A 19619-nucleotide genomic window follows, 5' to 3' on the forward strand; every position below is an offset into this window, starting at 1 on the left:
TATTGATGGAGGCCTGGCTTGTGATGTTTCAGAGTGAAATTTAAAGACTCTATCAGGGACATTTGTTATTTTGAATTAAGATTCTGTGGTTCTCGTTAGCTGTGATTTAGGCTTTAAAAAAGACTTTGAAATTTTTTTTTTTTAAATGAAGACTTAATTTTAAAGTGTTTAAATTTGTAAAGACTGTGGGACTTTTAAGGTTATTTATTTTTAAGTGTGAGATCTTGGGGATGAATGAAAAAGGAAAGAATTTAATTGAAGTGTGATGTGTTTGTGTGTCAAGTTGACAAAGGGTTATTTGATTACCCTCTGTATGCTGTGAATATGTTTTATTACCATTGGTTAATAAAGAAGCTGCTTTGGCCTTTGACAGGGCAGAATAAAGTAAGGTGGGAAATTTGAACAGATATATAGAAAGAGTAGGTGGAGTCAAGGAGAAAGATGCTGGAAACTTACTGGTAGGTCACAGCCTTGTGGTGATACATAGATGAACAGAAATGGGTTAATTTAAGATGTAAGAGCTAGTTAAAAGTACACCTAAGCCACTGGCCAAACTGTGTTGTAATTAATATAGTTTCTGTGTGATTATTCGGGTCTGGGCGTCCAGAAAACAAAAGTAGTCTCCATTGACAGTTGACAGTTGTACTGATTAATTTCATGTCAGCCTGATGCAAACTAGATACCTCAGAAAGGAGGGAGCCTCAACTGAGAAAATGTCTCCATAAGACAGGCTGTAGGCAAGCCTGTAGTGCAATTTTGTGATTAATAATTAATGTGGGAGGCCCCTGGCCATTGCGAGCAGTGCCGTCCCTGGGCTGGTGGTCCTGGTTTGATAAGAAAGCAGTCTGAGCGAGCCAGTAAGCAGCACTCCTCCACAGCCTCTGCATCAGCTCCTGCCTCCAGGTTCCTGCCCTGTTTGAGTTTCTGTTCTGATTTCCATTAAAATGATGAAAAGAGAGAAATATGGAAGCCAAAGAAACCCTTTCCTCCCCAAGTTGCTTTGGTCACAGTGTTTCGTGGCACCAATAGAAACACTAACTAAGGCAGTCTCTCTCTGGCTTGTCGCTCACCTATTCGGCTAGTCTGGCGAGTTGGCAAGTCTCAGGGACCCTCCAGTCTCTGCCTTACTAATTACAGGTGTGTGCTGCCATGCTAGGCTTTTTGTGGGTACTGGGAGTTGAACTCAGTTTCTCATGTTTGCATGCCAAACACTTTCCCATCTGAGCTGTCTCTCTAGCTCGGTACATTCTGAGCACACCAAGCCACCAGAGAATTCTTTCTGCCTTGCACTATAGGATGCTCATTTCTGGGTAAGTTCAAGAGACGGTTGATTCTAACCACCATTTGGTGCTTTCAGTAATTTCTGCCCCCATCCTGGAAGAATTGCTACTGTTCCCAGCTTGTAGCATCTAACAATAGCTTTGGGCTTTCTTATTTTGAGTTATGTGTTTGTTTAGGGGAAGAAATGTGACCGAGCTCTTATTTACAAGATGTTAATTATTTTTCTAATTCTAAGATTGAAGATATTTTTAATTTTAATGTTAACTTTTGGTATGTGGTATTTATGTTTTTAATATAAAATGTATCACCATATGCAAATGGCTTAAATATTGGGCCTTTCTGTGTAAGGAATGTTTTCTACCTTATCATTTGAGAAAAATATGTCTTTTCTGGAGGATGAATTCTGTTATATAGATAGGGTTCATTTAAATTTTCGTAATAAACTCTGCCTAGGGTATAAAGTTCTCACAGTAATAGTAAAAGCTAATTTATTTTTAACTGATAGCTGAGAGATGTGGAACCTATAAGTCATATACAATCTTACTTGATAAGACCATCCGGTGGAGGCTACTTTTGGAAGGACTTCAGCCATCAGATTTTATAGTTCTGGCCTGTGTCTGCTGCCACGCCTGGGCTGTAGAAGGATTCTGTGGGCAGAAACACATCACAGCTCTTCCGTCTCTGTCAGCTCCAGGCAGCCTGATTTACCTTTGTGCTGACCACTGCTCCCAAGGTCAAAGCCAGATGGGTTAGAGGAGGAAGGAAGCCAGCTTGTATCCTGGGCCTACTGTCAAGCTCTTGCCCTTGAGTTGTTTTCAAGTGAGGAGTAGCTGGTGCTCACTCTTTAAATGCTGCCCTGTAGAAGACGATCAATTTTTGAAGTCTACGGGTCTCCTGGTGCATCAGTTGTGACAAAATTTCTGAAATAAACAGATTCTAAAAAGCAAAGACTTATACTGAAACTTTCAGAGACTCTAGTCCAAGGCTAGCTGGCTCTGCTGCTTTTAGGTCTGAGGTGGGTGCTTTATGGGGGAAGAATACACAAAGGAAGTCATTCACCTTCTGGTGTCCAGGATGTACAGGGAGCAGGAGGCTAGAGTCCCAATAGCCTATTCAAAGGCACATCCCAATGACCTGACTCCTTCCTAGCAGGCTCCACCCCTTAATGGTTCCACCACCTCTCAGTCTGAACATAGACTGGCCTCAAAGCCTTTAACACAAGCCTTGGGGGCAGTTTTAGTAACAGAGGAGGAGTGGTTGGCACAATAGCCTATCATTACATTTTCTTCTCACTGGCCTTCCTTGCTCTGTTTCTTGACCTTCTTCCCTGATAAACACGTCTTGCTCTTGTCTGAACTTTCAGATTTCTTTAAGCCCATTCATATCCTAGGTAGCAGAAATACCCAAGGATGAGGAGTTTTGTTGTCTGCTCCTTTCTAAACTATTTTTTCTTGCCTTGAGGACATTTAGTAGCTTAGACATTGTCATGGTTACTATTGTCAACTTGACAGGGTTCGCCTAGGAGACAAACCTCCAAGCATGAGTGTCAGAGACCAGCTTCGACAAAAATATAACTTACCAGGGGCATGGGGATCAGAAAAATAATAAAGAGTATGAAGATGCAAGTAAAAATAATAAAAGAGAAACATAAGATAATGTCAGGAGTTTCAGTGAATACCAAAATCCCCTGTATTTAATTTTCCATACATTTTTATACCCCAATACAAAAAGGGGGAAGAAGGCAACAAAAGACTTTTTTAAGATGATACAAAGGACAGCTTGAACAGTTAATTGCGTCAATACCTTGAGATATCAAGTCTTTATCAAATTCTGTTGTTTAGGCAGGGAACCCACTCTAGACCAAATATCCTGAAGGCAGCCACTCCCCAGGTCAAACAAGAAGGAGCAGAAGTATGCTTGCATCTCCTGACCATTTGTCAGGTTGTAGTGGATCTACCTGTATGGACCATCTTGATGTCAAAAGAACCAAGTAACCACATCCTGGGTTAGGATGTGGCCTGGTTGTTGTCAACAATTTAGAGCAACCTCAAACCCCCTGACTTTCAGACAACGTGGAAATAGGTTCACGCTTTGGGGCGACTGGTCACACTCTGTCAGCAGTCAGGAGAGCAAGATAAAATCTACTGCTTAGCTTTCTGTCTCCTTTCCATTCTGTGTGGCACCCCAACCCGTGGAATGGCGCTGTCCACATTCAGGGTCTTCCCTCCACAGTTAAGCCTTTTTGGAAACACCATCATAAACATACCTACAGGAGTATTTCCTAAGGGATTTTTATAGCCAGCCGGATTGCTAATGAAGATGAACTCACAAGTGCAAAACTTCCACTCTGGATGAAAACCTAATTAACTAATTTATATTATCATTAATTTTTACTTTGTGACAGTGAAAGGCTGCTTTGTGTGCCCCCAAACTCATAGTGAATGTTATAGATTGGAAGAAATACCTGAACATATGTATTGTCTGCTGATATTTTAGTTTTGTGGTTGGTTAAAAGCTGACCTGGCATTGTCTCATCTCTAACCTTGCAGTTACTAACAAGCTGCTGTGCTATTGGCCTATTTTTAACTGCTTTGGTCCTGACACACAGCTTAGGGTTTTTTTTTTTTTAAATGATATTGAAATATGTATCTAATTTTTAATTCCTTTTTCCCCCAGACCTCTAAAAACAATTACCTAATTGATAATACATAAGAACTCATCTCTTTATTTTTATTCTATTCAATTCAGTTTTTATTTCTGTTAATAAGAAGTCTATCTTTCTCTCTCTCCAATAAAACTCATACACAGACAATTTTTGATCACTGAGCTGGGCTCTGTTGGCCTGAAGCAAGTGTTCAAATCAGCTAAGCTACCAGAATAATAGAAAAAGCTATATTTATAGTTCAAATTATTACATAGGAGTTGACAGTCCTGTTCTGGTTTAAAGCCATGTCTCCAGTAATAGGAAAAAGAGGATCATAGCTTATCTGTGGTTGCAAGGCTTTGCAGTGGCCTGTAATTCATGGCTTATCTTTGGGAATGCCTGGTCTTTAAACATGTAAATCTTCTACAGGCTTCTGAGACTGCCATCCTCCCCTGACCAGCCCAGGCTTAGCTAAGGAGGAAAAGGTTAGTTTTACCTCTTCAGGTCATCTTATGAGCTGTCAAACTAAATAAAACACCATCAAAGAGTCTCTGAGGGACACTGGTATTTATTTGGGAAGGGTGGAATACTGCTATATGTGTGTGCCGTATGAAACTGGGTATAGCCCCAGAGATTGAGGCCAGAGGAAGTAAAAACAAGAAGCTAATTTATCAGGTATTTTGACATGACTATATTTGGTCATGATGATTAAGAATTATAGTAGCAGTCCAATGTTGAACACAAGGTTATGAGTTATACATTCCTATAGATGTCCTTTGTATGAAGTTTGCATTCTGATCCATCCCTTTGTGGTACTTATTAGTGGGAAGTCATGTGAAAGCATCCTTTGTGGCTTCCTGGCTTCACTTTTCACTTTTTTTTTTATGTTAGGGAGGCACAAGACACTATTGTGATTTGCATGTCTGTGTACATGTACAAGTGTGTGTGTGTGTGTGTTGCCATGCTCACAGAGGTCAGAGGACAAACCTACATGTTATTTCTCAGGAGCCATCCACCTTGATTCTTAAGACACGAGTCTCTCAATGGTCTGGGGCTCCACAGGTAGTCTACACTGGGTGTCCACTGAGCCTAGAGGATCCACCTGTATTGGACGGTCTCCAGATCTGAAGATAATCAGCAGACAGCCTCTCTTCCTTCTCCTTCTTCCTTGGAGGCTGAATTTATGTTCCCCTACTTGCAGAGGAAGCACTTTACCAACCAGATTGTCCTTCAGCTCAGTGTTCATGCCTCATCTGGCACAGGGTCTTGCCATGTGCTCCTGGATGGCCTTGAACTCACTATGTAGACCAGGCTGTCCTCTTGTCTCTTCCTCCTGAGTGCTGGCATTATAGGCATTTGCAACCACATCCAACTATACTACTTTCATCAGACTCATTATTTCTTAGTTCTTGGTCAATTCTTTAATTTATGACTTCTGTTCAGATATTCCATACATTATTTCCTTTGGGTTCTGAAAAAAGGTTTGAGAAATATACCATCAACAGGTGGTGTCTGGAGTTTGTATGGAATTCACCTGCTAAGTTATAGAAAACAAAGACAGATCAGGATGGAATGAAAGGCCTTTCCTCCTACACCTCCTATAAGGAAAAGGATGCCAGCACATGCAAAATTTCCCCTTCACTTCCATTTATTCAATTATTTTCTGCTCTGCTGGATTTCAGGTGTTCTTCAAGAGGTTGTGTGGCCATCTTATATCAGTCTGGCACAACCTAACAGGCAGCCTTCTCCTGATATTTTATTCAGAAGGCTTAATTCATGATCTGTAGCTTGCATGCAGGATTTTTGTGACAGTTAAGAAGGGGGTGTCATTGTGTTTATATATAAAATTGAATGAATATGAAATTGGTTGAAGTGAATCAACCAAGCCATTCAATATATATGTACACACACACACACACACACACACACACACACACACACACAGACACACACAGTCAAAGAAAGGTAGCATTGGTGTCTTTGAAGGTGGTGAGATGTATTTACTTATTTACTTCAGGCTACTGAAGCAGGGAAGGGTCCACCTGTCCTTTACTCCTGTCTTCTGGTAAGCTCTTGCTGCCGCACAGAAACTCACAACTAGAGGAAGAGGAGAAGTGAGAGGAATCCACCACAGAAGGATACGTGTTCCTGTTTCAGTGATATGCTGAGGGAGGAACATTTATTCAGGACACTAGCAATTTTCCAGTTCAGTAAGTAAAGAATATTTAAATAAAAAGATGTTGCCAGGTGGTGGTGGAACAGCCATGGCCATCACACAGAGAAACCCTGTCTCAAAAAGCAAACCAAAACAAAGTTTAAATTCTAGGGATGAGCATTTTAAGTTCAGCCTCGTAGCCTGTAGGTGGACCTTAAATTTCATTGTGATCTCTCTAGTCTGTCCTAAAGTTTGCAGAAGACACTTATGAAAATAGAAAGTCTCCTGTCTTATGTGATGTGTGGAATGAATCTCTCCTTTTGACTTCATGGTTTTTACAGTGTTGATTTAATAAACAGGACACATCTTATACCATTGCTGAGCTGTTGAAAATCTGAAAGGTGCTAACTCTTACTATTTGACCTTCTTTCTTATTGCAATGAGATGAGTTCTGGTCACTCAGGCTTGGGCATCTACAGCAGTCCCTGTCTGTACTGCATGTTTCTCCCATGCATAGCTTCTGGTCCCTATGGGTCCCCAGCGTGTTCTTAGGATGCAGCTATAGTATCTGATCTGCAAAGATTGGACCTTTATCCTTTCTTGCCTGGTTCTCACCTCCACCCTCAGACAACCATCCCTCTGTCTTCAGATTTGCTTACCATGATGACAAGTTTGTCAACTTGATTCATCTTAAGAAATACCCAGGTTAGCAAAGTACTCTCTGGGTCTCAACATGAGTTTTCAGAGACTATTCAGTCATGAGGACTCTCATCTAGTAAGTACATTAATTTCTTAATGTTTTCTAGATATGATGGAATGATTGAGAAGGAGTAAAAGATAGGAGGTGGGGTACAGTTGAAGGATGTAGGTCACTGAAGGCCTGTCTGTACCTCTATATCTTCCCTCTGACTGAAACTGTCTCCAACGTAAACCTTCCCTCTGTGAAATTCTTCCTGTTGGCTATTTGGTTACAGCGACACACAACTCGACCAGCACCTCCATCACCCTGCTTAGTCATGAGAACAAATCACTAAGAATTTAGACATCTGAATTGGCCGTGATCTTTTTTTTCCCCTAACTTTCTGCATTTGATGCTTTGACATCTTAGATCCTCCTGCTTAGCTAATTCTTCCATTCATATGAAAATCAGTGGCTATGGAGCTCAGACCCAAACATCTTCACTGACCTCATCTCTTTCATGTCATTATCTATCTGCCCGCATCAGGACGACTAGGGACAACTGTTCTACCAGATGCCATTGGAATTGCTCAAACGACCATTTCCCAGTTTGTCTACCTGCCTTGACTGTTTATTCTTGCAGGAACAACAGAAAAGGCCTCTGTTAAGCCCTGCTCCATAGTCTTTCTTTACTTACCCTTCCCCCACAGGAACATCCATATGGTATGGCACACTCCATCCTTGCAAATCTGTTAGAACAACAGGCAGTCTTCATGATCGTCATCTTTTGAGAGTTTGGGACTCATATCTGAGTAACAAAAAAGCTTAGAGGTAACACTAGAAACACAAAGTATTATGACTTTATTGGAAAGTGGGTGTGATGGTCCTGTTCCCAAGACAACAAAATGCTTCTCATTCCTTAGTTTGTTTGCCTCTAGCTTATATGAGCTTCTTTCTGTAGCTGTGATAAAATGCCAGGACAACCTGAGGCAAGTTAGAGGAGAAAGGGCTTTATTTTAGTTGACAGTTACAGCAAGGATAGACTCTATTATAGTGAAGAAGGCATGGTTTCAGGAGTGTGAGGTCAGCCTGGCAGTCAGGAAGCAGAGAACTTATAGTTTATCCAAACACTGGAAACAAAGAGAAGGAAGTGGGGCCAGGCTATAAATGATGTGAGATTCCCCTCTGCATGCTGTGATTACCATTAATAAATAAAGAAAGCTGAATTGACCTGACAGGGTAGAACAGATAGGTGGGAAAAACTAAACTGAATGCTGGGAGAAGGAAGGCAGATTTGAGGAGAAGCCATGTAGCCTGCTGGAGACAGACATGGGACAGAACTTTACCTGGTAAGCCACAACCACATGACAATACACAGATTAATGGAGATGGATTAATTTAAGGTATGAGTTAGCCAGAAATATGCTTAAGCTATTGGCCAAATGGTATTGCAAATAATAAAATTTCTGTGTGATTATTTTGGGTCTGAGCTGCTGGGCAGGCTGGAAACAAACATGTGGTCTCCCTACTACAAATTGGCGAGCCAATGTGGTCAACTGTGTCCATGTTAAATCTGGGAAAGCTTAAAAAGTAATTTTAGACACAAAAGAACAGAGTTAAGTCCAACTTCTTGGTAGCCAGCATTTTGCTGGCGGTGTACCACAGCTGCTTTAAGAGAGGTCTTCCTGATTCAGTGATAGCAGAAAAAAAAAAGCTGTGCCATTTTGAAATGCTGGCTTTCTGGGTCATGTTGCCAGCATGACCTCTGGCTCTTTCAGGAGGCAGAGCATTTAAATGGGCTTTGTGAACAGACTGCTACAACTTGCTTAATGGCAACATAGCCCACCTGTGTGCCCAAAAATTGGGCTGTGAGCATGGCTCACACTAAACAGACCTCTGCCCCGTCATGTTGGACTGGGTGGAGCCAAAAGACAAAGCAGCCTTAGAAGCACTTAGCATTTTAAAAAAAATGCTTCTGGTCAGAACATAATTACAGATACACAATAAAGACAGATTCAGAAGAAGAAGACCTCTAACTGAGACACAGTGTGTTTTAAAAATGACTTCCCTGCCATGATGGACAGTATCTTCAGATCATGAGCTAAGATGAACTGCTCTTTCCTTAAGCTACTTTCAATTAAATGTTTTGTTTCAGCAGTGAGAAAAGTAACTAAGACCCAAGTGCAAGCAGTGTGGTGACTTTACTCCACCCAGAAATGTTGGCTTTGTAACTATTGTTGCTCCTCCCTTTCCCTCAGTATTTCATAGTAACGGTTGGAGCCTCATTGAGCCCACATCCCTTCCTGTTCTTTATTATTATCCTGACAGGACATGTGGAGGGGACAGGTGGGTCGATTCTTGTCTACTGCTATGTTCAAACTAGGCTTTGGCCTAGTTTGCTGTTTGCAGGCTACAAAAAGATAAATGTTTTACTGTGAGAGTAATTTTAAAATTCACAGTGTGGGATCAGCAGGGATAACTCAGAAGTAAGCAACACTGGCTGCTCTTCTGGAGGACCAACTTTGGTTCCCAGCAACTCCATGGAGACTTACAACTATCTGTAATTCCAGTTCCAGAGCATCTGCAGGCACTGTATTCACATACATGTGTGCTGGGTTCTTTGGCAGAGGAGTAGAGCTGGACCTGACTGACTCTCCCTGGGGTTGAATGGGATGATGAGTGTCACAACTCAGCCCTCCCCCTCCTGCCCCCGGCACTGGGGAGAAACACACCCACTGACTCAGAAGTCCATTGAAGCAGGAACTCATTTATTGGTATGAAAGTTGTGATGTGGGTGGAGAAGCCTGGGATGGGCCAAGGCAGAGCAAGGAATAAGGGCCAATAATATTCCACCACATCAGCGGTGGTTGGGCAGAGGTAGGCCTAGGTCAGGAGCCAGAGACAGGTCTCCAGACTCGACCTAGGCTCAGGAAGTTACACTGGGCCTCATACCTGGGCCTCATGAGGCCCAAGACATGTGAACAAAATAGACATAAAGAGTCACGTTGTCGTCTGTCTTTTCAGTTTTCTCTGGGATTCAACATGATTAATTCGAGATATAATGAGATGCCTTTGCATAGATCTCCATAATTCTCAGAGTCACACTCAGAGACCATTAGCCCCTGGTGGTGCCTGATGGGAAACACATATGCACTTTAGAGATTTTGCTTAAAGGCTGTGGTAATGGGGAGAGAATCCTGTAACAGGGATAGTGCGCTGTCCTCAGGCCTGCAGGCATCACAAGGTTGGAAACCATGTGGGCAGAAGCAGTACAGAGTATCAGAGAATATTCTACTACATGGCTGGTCTCTTCTCAAGCCTATGTGCTCCATAGTGAGGGGGTACCAGGTTCAGGGAGTTGGGAAGAGTGAATGTTTAGTCCGAACTTGGTTAAATATCTTGTTCCAATTGCTCTGTGATGACAGGTGGGGCGGCAGCTGACTGTTATTGTTTCCTCGGAGTCCTACATCATGATCCAGATCCAGAATACTGGTTTCTTTTCTTTGTTTTTTTTTTTTTTTTGTTTTTTGAGACCAGTAGTGGGATGTGGCAGGTTGATGTCTAATCTTGTAGAGAGGCATAGGAAGCACATCACTGAGTGCTGGCCATGTCTGGAGAAAAGGAAGCATCTTTGCAGGCAGTCCTTTCCCAAAACAGAAGAGTGAGAGGGTTTCTTACCTATCTGTTTATCAGGACCAGCAGGTTCACGCAGAACCCAGCAGTGTCCACGAGTGTGCAAATAGGCGAGCAGGTATCTTTACACACATCAGGGTGCCAAGCTATGCCCTAAATCACCCAGGAGAAGATAGACTTCTGCCATCTGGTGTAGAGCAACGGTGCATGTCACAGAGACACCAAGAGGGGGAGGCTGCTTCAGCAGGGCAAACAGCAGGGAGTGAGAGGGATCCCTGGTGAAGGGTTTGCTTAGAGAGACCAATTCTTTAAAAAACATTTATTTATGTTTGTATTTGTGTGTGTGTGTGTGTGTGTGTGTGTGTGTGTGTGTGCGCGCGCGCGGTGGTTCAAGGACATCTTGTAAATGTTGGTTCTCTCCTTCCACCATGTGGGTGGTGCAGGTATCACAGGAGTTAGGCAGCGATCTCTCTTACCCACTGAGCCAATCTTTTTTAACTCATAACATGATTTTTATATTTATGTCCATGTTTTCCCACATACAATTTTGATGATATTAGATGGGACTTTTATTCCCCCTCTAGGGTCTCCATGACACCAGAGAAGACATTCTTTTCTTTTTTTCCTTTTATTTATTTATTTATTGGCCTGGATGTTGAATTTTTTATATCCCATAGTCTCAGTATACATGGATTAATGACTGAATAAATTAAGGAAAAGCATACTGTTTTATCTTGAAAAACCTGTATTTATAGCCGTGATTTATCTGACAATTTACATAAAATGCTAGTTAGTACAGCTGAAATTATTAATTCTTCAGAGAGTGAGATGATCAACTGTCTCCATAGCTCCAGGCAATTTTTTCCACATTGATTTGCAGGAATTACTCAGTCCACAACTTGTTTCTCGAATTAAAATGCATCATTGATGCTAATTTTAAGGAAGTTTCTATATTGTACTCCCATTTAACCAAACATCACATTTCCTCATTAAAATATCAGCATCCGTAATGAAGTACTTTGCTTTATAATTTAAAATGCCCCACTATGTTGGATGCACATTTGAACATTTAAATGTAATTCTGCTAATGTACTGATTAATTTATGTTATTCTCTTCCACTCACGTGGGAGATTTTAATTGCAATTAGTTAGTTGCTGTCGGGTCTCAGCATGCTGTGGGCTGGGGGGAAGTCCTGATCAGCGTGGAACAATTACCAGGACTTTTGAGCAGGGACAGCATTAGGGAGAGCAAGCGGACCCATTAAAGTTGTGAATCTTAATTTTCCTGGTAATAGCTATGCTTGGGGGGCCAGCATTGGAGCTGAGGAAAAAGCCAAATAAATGGGAATTATCTAAGCACCATAATACAATTAAGCTGTCACAACAACTTTGGGGACTGATCTTTTGTACCCTTTCCACGTCTGTCCCGTCTGCTTGGGGGCTGGTGTAGAGGGGACTTTGCTTTCCCCAGAGTCCCAGGCTTTTGATGCATGTGATGTACAGCTGTAACAAGGCATGGGGTACAACATCCGTCTTTCACTCAATGTTGTTGAGCTACAAATTCATGTAATTAATTTTAAAGAGCCATTACTTTGATCTTCATAAATATGCCCAGGATTCAAATGGAAAACCTCACGGGGAATTTTCTCAGGAGGATGATGATAGGGCCAAAAATGCTATTTCATTAGGGTCTCCTCCCTTGTCCATAAATGAGGCTCCCACCCCCTGAACGCCATCTTTTATTTCAGCTTCTACTATTACCAGCTGCACTGCTGTATTATGCAGAAAAGCTGCCTGCTTCGCCTGCGAACAAACTGCCTGCGCTCCAATGTTATGCTAAGCCTTGTGATATATGGCTATCATCTGCTCCAAAGCACTTTCAGTTGGCGCAATTGTTATATTACCCCAACTCCGGAGAGAACAGTGTCCTGAGACTAAATGAAAACATAATCCACAAAGTACTCGTTATGATCGAGGCAGAGGAGAGTCTCTGGACTTCCTGACCTGAGACCAGACTCAGTCCCCGCACTTCCTAGACCCCATGGTGTCAGCTATTGCAAAGCCCTGGTTACAAATGATTCCTACTTTAACCTTATTTATTCGTCACTTTTTTTTTCTGGACCAAACATGTGACCAGAGTCACTGAAAGGAAGCAGGATTTGCTTTGACTTACGTTACAGTTTAAGAAGCGACAGTCCTTCATGGTGGGGAAGTTATGCTGCAGGAGTGTGAGGTAGTGTCATATGACCACGGTCAGAAAGCAAGGAGTGTAGTGATATTTCATTTGGATTTTAATAAATAAAGCCTGCCTGACATTCAGAGAGTAAAACAACCACACTGATCATTACAGACCAGGCAGTGGTGACAAACACCTTTAATCCTAGTATCTACGCTAGTTTGCCATAGAAACTGGGCGATGGTGGTGCATGCCTTTAATCCCAGCACTAGAGAGGAATGTAAGACGGGAGGAGACTCTCGCTCACAGTCTCATTCCGAGATTCCTGGAGGCAGGATCGTCATTTCGGACTGAGATCGAGGTAAGGGCCTGTGACTGGTTGTTTTGCTTTCCTGATCTTCAGGTTGAACCCCAGTTTCTGTCTCTGGGTTTTTATTAATCATTCTACAAAGGATTGAGCAGGAAGTCGGGCTAGGCTATCAAACAGTAAGGCCCTTCCTTCAGTGAGACTCCACCTCCTAAAGGCTCTACAACCTTCCAAAAATGGTGTCACTATGCAGGGACTAAGTATTCAGCACATGAGTCTGTGGGAGACATTTGATGCTCAAACCACTGTAGGTTGTCTTGAGAATTGTAGTGTAGGCTCCCATAAAAGCTTGCAAGTACAGAATGCAATGTGAATGTAAGACTTGGTATATTGATGGTGTCTTACTTGTACCTTCTATTGTTGAAGTGATTAAAAATTCACACAACATGGTTATCAAGAAGTAGAATCCCAAGCTTCCGTCTTTCTTTAGTAGCTTTTTCTTTTTCCTTGGAATTCTAGTAGGCAGTAGGATTTGACACCAAGAGTGTTCACTGTGGCAAAATACTTGAGTCTGAAGAAGAGATTACAAAAGCTAAAGCTGCCTGTGTCCTTAAAATGCACCATCATTGCAACAACACACACATTTTAAAGTTCAACAAGTTCATGTCTACTTCTTGCTGCCTATTCAGGGACTTTGACTGTAGTTACCATAGAGTTCAGTCTAAGGAAGTCCTTTTTGCTTTCTGTCTTCATAATTATGGAATATTAACATGCTGTAAGTCTTTCTGTTTCAACCATTTCTAGGTATGCAGCTTACTGGTGTAAGTCTATGTGATACTATTACTGAGGATATATATACAAATATTTTCTCAACCCAGATAGGGAAATGACAACAGACCAAGGGTCAAAGTCTGTAGTAATAGGAGCGGCGGGGCTGCGTCCCCAGCACCCCGGCTGCCTGCCTGGCTAGCTTATGCCCCGAAATAATTACACACAAACTGTATTCATTTAAAGACTGCTTGGCCCATTCTCTTCTAGGCTAATTCTCACATATTAATTTAGCCCATTTCTAATCATCTGTGTGTAGCACCCCAAGGTGAGCTTACCAGGGAGATTCTAGCCTATGTCCATCATGGGTCGGAGCTTCATCCCGGGAGCGGGGCATGGCGTCTCTCTCAGGCGTCTGCTCCCCAGAGGAGAGCTGTCGAGTCTCTGAGCTCACTTCGTCTTCCTCCCAGCGTTCTGTTCTGTTTACTCCTCCCACCTATCCTCTAACCAATAAAATGGGCCAGGGCAGTGCCTTTATTAGCCAATGACCTTCCTCCATCAAAAGTCCAGCTTTGTTAAACAATGAGTTTTGCTGAGGTTTCTTAAAGGAATATGGGTAAAGGGTTACTGAAATGACTCAGAAACAGCCACCAGCCCCAGCATGGGCAACAGTTCATGAAAGCTAGAAACTGAAGCCCACTGCTTGCTGGAAGCTCAACAGGTTGGAGAGTTTGGAGAGTATCTCTTTCAGGCAGCTCGGGCTGTCTGAGCCTCCTGTGTTGTTCCTGGAGATGTTAGGGGACAACCCAGTTTTCTCTCCCATTTCAGCCTGTGTTTGTCTGCCTGCTCTCCTCAAGGTCATTTTCTTTTTATTTGGAGTTAGTCATATTGAAGTGTCTCCTAGTCTTCTCTGTCTTCACATCTTTTTCCCTGACTCTCTTCTTTCTCTACTTATTAAGGAACTCTGAGATCACATTAGGCCCCTCTGTATCAGGAATAATTTGGCATCATAACAGTGTCCTCAAGATAATCATTAAAGCAAAGTCCCTTTTGCCGTGTAAACTAGACCATCCATAGCGTCCGAGAATTAGGATGTGTGATCTTTAGGACCTGTCATTTGCTCCTCGTGATAACCAACACTAATTGGACAGTCAGGTTCTGTGCCCGAGGGTGTACCACATTCTTTGTGTGCCTCGTCTCACTCAGCTTGCAGGCAGCTTGTGCATCGGTCCCTGTAGTATATTGAGCAGATGATGAGACTGAGAATGAGAAAACTATTGACTACTAAGAAGTTGATGCAGATTCCAAGTCTGCTTTCACAGCAGAAAATGCACGGGTTTTGGAACCAGACAGGTGATGGGGTGAATTAATTTCCCCTTGATTCATGGCCCTTCTGTACTTCAATTTCTTTGTGTATAAATGAAGCCTGTTATATGGCATGGAGCATGTAGTCCTCATGAACAAAGCAGTGTAGATTAAACAAAGTTGAGACATCTCTAATAAGTAAAAAAAAATCATAAAGGAGATCAAAGAGAACAAACAGAGAAATATGCCCTCAAGTGCACTGGAAGTTAGGCAGAAAGAGCAGAGAGTTAGGGAAGGACTGATGTCATGGTCAGGCTAATTCTGCCAGATTTTACATTTTTGTTGGCTACTGTACTTTTCTTCCTTTTTCTTCTGTTTGTTTATTAAACATATACTCAGTTGCAAGCTGAGGTCTGGCAGATACACTGCTGTGGAAGTCTCTGTCTTCATTTTCCAGAGGAGGGGAGTTCTTTTTGTCCTTTTTGTATTCTTAACACTTCAAGACTAACACTAGGAATTATAACAGGTGTATCCCAGTTAGCCTAATACTGTCATTATTCTTAATTTAAGTTTTTATGTGTATGGGTGCTTTGCTTACATGTATGTCTGTGTGCCATATACATGCCTAGTGCCTGCAGAGACCAGAAGAGGGCATAAGACCCCCTGGAACTGTAGTTACAGATGTGAATGGCCATGTGGCTGCTGGGAATTGATCCCAGATCCTCTAGAAGATAAAACAGTGTTCTTAATCACTGAGTCATCTCTCCAGCCCAGCCTTCATTCTTTTTCACCAAAGTTCTTCAGGAGCTTTTTTTTTTTTTTTTTTTTTTTTTTTTTTTGCTGCTTTGTAGGCAAGCTCTCTTTATTCTTGTTTGCAAGAATACTCCACCCCTGCTCTACGCAGCTGGTCCATTTGATTATATCTCATGGAGTCTGTCTGCTGACTGTCCCCTTTCCTTTCCTTTCCTTTCCTTTCCTTTCCTTTCCTCTCCTCTCCTCTCCTTTTCCTTCCTCTTCCTTCCCTTTCCCTTCCCTACCCTCTCCTTCCCTTCCCTCTCCTTTCCATACCTACCCTCTTAGGTTGTTGTAATTTCCTAACTAGGTATAAATCCTCATAGGGAGTTCTAACCTCCACTCATGCCTCTACAGTCTTTGCATATACCCTAGATTTCCTTGATAAAATGTCATCAGTCTATCTACTGGATTTGGATAAGTTTCTTTTGGAACTGTAGCAGGTTGACTGTCCCTGAGATCAGCCTTTCCTTAGACATCTATCATGTGTGTATGCTAGCTCCACTGGCTTTTATTGCTCTATTTCCCTAGTTCCTCTTTGGGATATAGAGCCTGTGTATAGCTGGAACGAGGACCAATGTGCAAATACTACAAAAGCAATTCTTTGTCTATGGGAAAAACAGGAGGACATTGTAAGAAACTTTGTATTTGTTACTAAAGATGCTTGGTGATAAAGTTTGAAACTTAAATTTCCTTCGTAGGATCATGTTTTGAATGATTGTTCCCCAGATAGCAGTGGTATCTTGAGATTCTGTGGAACTTTTAGGAGGTGGGTTCTAGCTGAGGGATGTGGGTCACTAGGAGTGAGTTGTAATGATATCTGACCCTTCACTCCTGTTGGGTTTTTTTTTTGTTTGTTTCTTGGTGTGTTTGTCACTGCTACATTGCAGTGAGGAGACACTGTGACCTTATAAAAGGAAACATTTAATAGAGGATTGCTTATAGTTACAGAAGGCAAGCATAGCGCTGGAGAAACTGAGAGCTACACCCTGATCTGCAGACAAACAGAGGGCACACTAGCACATACACTTGCAAGCGGGGAGCATGGGCTTTTGAAACCTCAAACACACTCCAGTGATACACTTCCTTCAACAAGGCCACACCTCCTACCACTCCTCAAGTAGCGACTGTGCATTCAAACATATGAACCTGTGGAAGTCATTCTTATTCAAACTATTACACTTGGCCGGCTATGATGTGAACCAGATACTGCCATATACTCCCACTACCATAAGCTGAGCTTCTTTCTCTTTCCTGCTATGACCATGTCTTAGTGTTCTCTTGCTGTGAAAAGATACCATAATTAAGGAAACTCATAAAATAAAGCATTAAATAGTGCAATTTCTTATGAGCTTGTGGTGGCCTAATACTGTCAAGCTACCACACCTACTAAAATGATTTGAAAACATGAATGAAATTAAATTTTTCTGTAGGATATGTTGACAATGCAATGTCAAAATAATTAACACATTCAATAATTTTTTTCTGAATTTAAACAGTCTACCCTGATGGGAGCTGCTTTAAGAATCAGGAAATAAACAAAAATTCTGAAGAGCCAGGAAGTAAACAACTCACAAGTCTCAGGAAATTTATAAAACTTATGGGATTCACAAAGCCCCCCCCTCCCCCCCCAAGATTATTTAAGCCCTAGCAACCTCTGGAAGGAGGAGACATGGATTTTTAGATCTGTGCAGGGAGATCCAGAGATACAGCTTTTGAGAATCATCATTTAATGCTTTTCAGTGATGTAGCTGCCTCCGAGTCACCCATGCTACTGTAAATAACACCAGTAAATTCACTGGTTCCATAAGTCAATCTTGGGTGGGCTTGTTTTTTGGTCTATTCTCAGTGTTCCATCTTGGGTGAACAAACATTTGGTGACATGTCATAAAAAAAATCACAACATATACCCAATAGGAGCCTTGCTACTCCTCGCGGCTGCACCGTAATAGCAGAGGACCACATGTCTTCTTGAGGGGAGTGCCTCCAAGATTCCTGGAGATCTTTCTCTTAGATCTCATTATAAGCCTCTAAGTCCTCCTTTCCTGTGCTAGAACCTCAGTCTTCCCAGAGGGAAGCTGTGCTCTCTTCAGGAACAACCATAGCCCTTGTCTAAAAGGATGTGGCCTAATCCTGTGGTCTCAGCACACACGCCAAACCATAGTACAGTTTCATGAAAGTATGGACAGGAGCTGAAGTGTTTCTTTACATTCTTCTAAACTTTATTGCCCATTGATGTCTCTTCTATTACCTTCTGAATAAAATCCAAGCTCCTTGACCATGGCTCTCACATCCCTGCAAGAGGCTACTCAACACATGGTCCACTCTCTACCACATGGAAAAACTTGCTGTTCCTATTTCTGTGCCTTACCCTTGTTGTTCTCTCTGCCTTGAATTTTCCTCACTTGGCCAATGCTTAGTTTTTCCTCACGACACATCACGGGCATCTCCTCCCACCTCTATGAATCTGTTCCTGGCCTTTTTCCCCCTCATCTCTTCAAAGGAACACACTCTTTTTTCTGCTTTTTAATGTATATAGATCTCTGTAGGGGAGGAAAAATGCTTTTCCTCTGCCTTCTCAGATTCCATGACTGGAGAACTGTGAATTACACTAACAGATGACAGGTTAATAGGAGAAAAGGGATCTGCTTCCTCATTGATGTTTATATTTTTATGTGCATAGGGGCTTCACAGATAAGAGGGGGATAATCCAAAGAAATAGTGAGAGAGTAAGCTCATAGATCATTTTATCAAAGGATCATAAATTCTGGAGCAGTGAGGAGACAAAGGAAGCAGGTGTTAAAGCCTTTCAGGGTGGTAATTGCGGGAAGGTCAGTATATGGGAAACCAATGGAAGGTGAGAGTTATTTTCATAGCGTTTGTTTCTGCAGACTCAGCTCAGCCAGCCTTTCATCTCTGTGGCCATAACTCCTGGGGAGAAGGGATTTATAGCAGTCTTTGTTTCTCCCAAGTTTCTGCTGTCAGTCAGATAAGGAACTCTTTGGGAAGTCTTCTTTCCGTATCTGTTGATTCTCTATTGCTGTCAGATAGAAATAAGAAAAGCCAACACAACACATTCTGGGGCAGCATATTCTGATCATCCTCAAGAGGAGTGCTTATCTGTTCTGTGACAGTGACTGGGGCAGAGACTGTCAATCATTCATCATTGAATCCAGATTCTGAGACTTAGACGCCACATGCACAGATTATTGTGACATTACCCAGTGTTGCCTGGTCACAAGATACTTAAAAGTTCTTGCCTGAGTCTAGTCTGCAAGCATGGAGAAAAATTGCTATATGCCAATGTTGAGATCTTAGTATTTTCCTAGGATTCTTCCAGACTCTTTGGGGAGAACTTTTCAGTGGGTGTCAGTGACAGCTCTTATTTTGCTATAGTGGCAGAATGTTTGAGGAAGAAGTTGGGGCAGCCTTTGGTAAGTCCTAAGATTTGGTAGGAGTCATAAGGAGACCAGCTCCACAGTGAGAATGTCCTAGATTGGACTGTCAGTATGAGAATGAGTACTCTCAGGGTTATCTCCACTGAGAAATATTAGATTATACATAAAATGACTAACTGCTCAGTTTGAAGAATGGCGATTTTCCTCAGGCCTTTCCAGTGAACTTCCCTGTAAGCAGACTCTGAGCAGGAAGACAGCTAGCAGAAAGGGTTATCCTTGGAGTAGAGGCCAGAAGCAGCATCTTGACATTCAAGGAGATGCCAAGGTGACTGCCTGCAGCAAGAGGTCAGTTAGATTGGACTCATGGAGGCAGTGGTGTTTTTGCTTTTTTGTTTTGTTGTTTTTTTTTTTGTTGGATAGAACACACAAATTAAGGATAATAACATACAGAATCAGATTTTCCAGGAAGACTTGGACTTTGG

At 42.1% G+C, this 19619-nt stretch overlaps 1 long non-coding RNA gene across 1 annotated transcript; it reads right to left on the minus strand.

Annotated features, from left to right (window-relative positions):
- Window positions 1-4127: 4127 nt before the first annotated feature.
- On the minus strand, window positions 4128-14021 carry LOC121463214. The gene is made up of 3 exons (XR_005976421.1): window positions 13981-14021; window positions 7456-7566; window positions 4128-5396 (listed from the first exon to the last, which is right to left on the minus strand). It is a non-coding gene; the product is annotated as an uncharacterized LOC121463214 (long non-coding RNA).
- Between the last annotated feature and the right edge of the window lie 5598 nt (window positions 14022-19619).

The sequence above is a fragment of the Microtus oregoni genome, unplaced genomic scaffold, assembly GCF_018167655.1.
Source record: "Microtus oregoni isolate MIOR12 unplaced genomic scaffold, Mior012 000001F_ref0000356, whole genome shotgun sequence".
NCBI lineage: Eukaryota > Metazoa > Chordata > Mammalia > Rodentia > Cricetidae > Microtus > Microtus oregoni.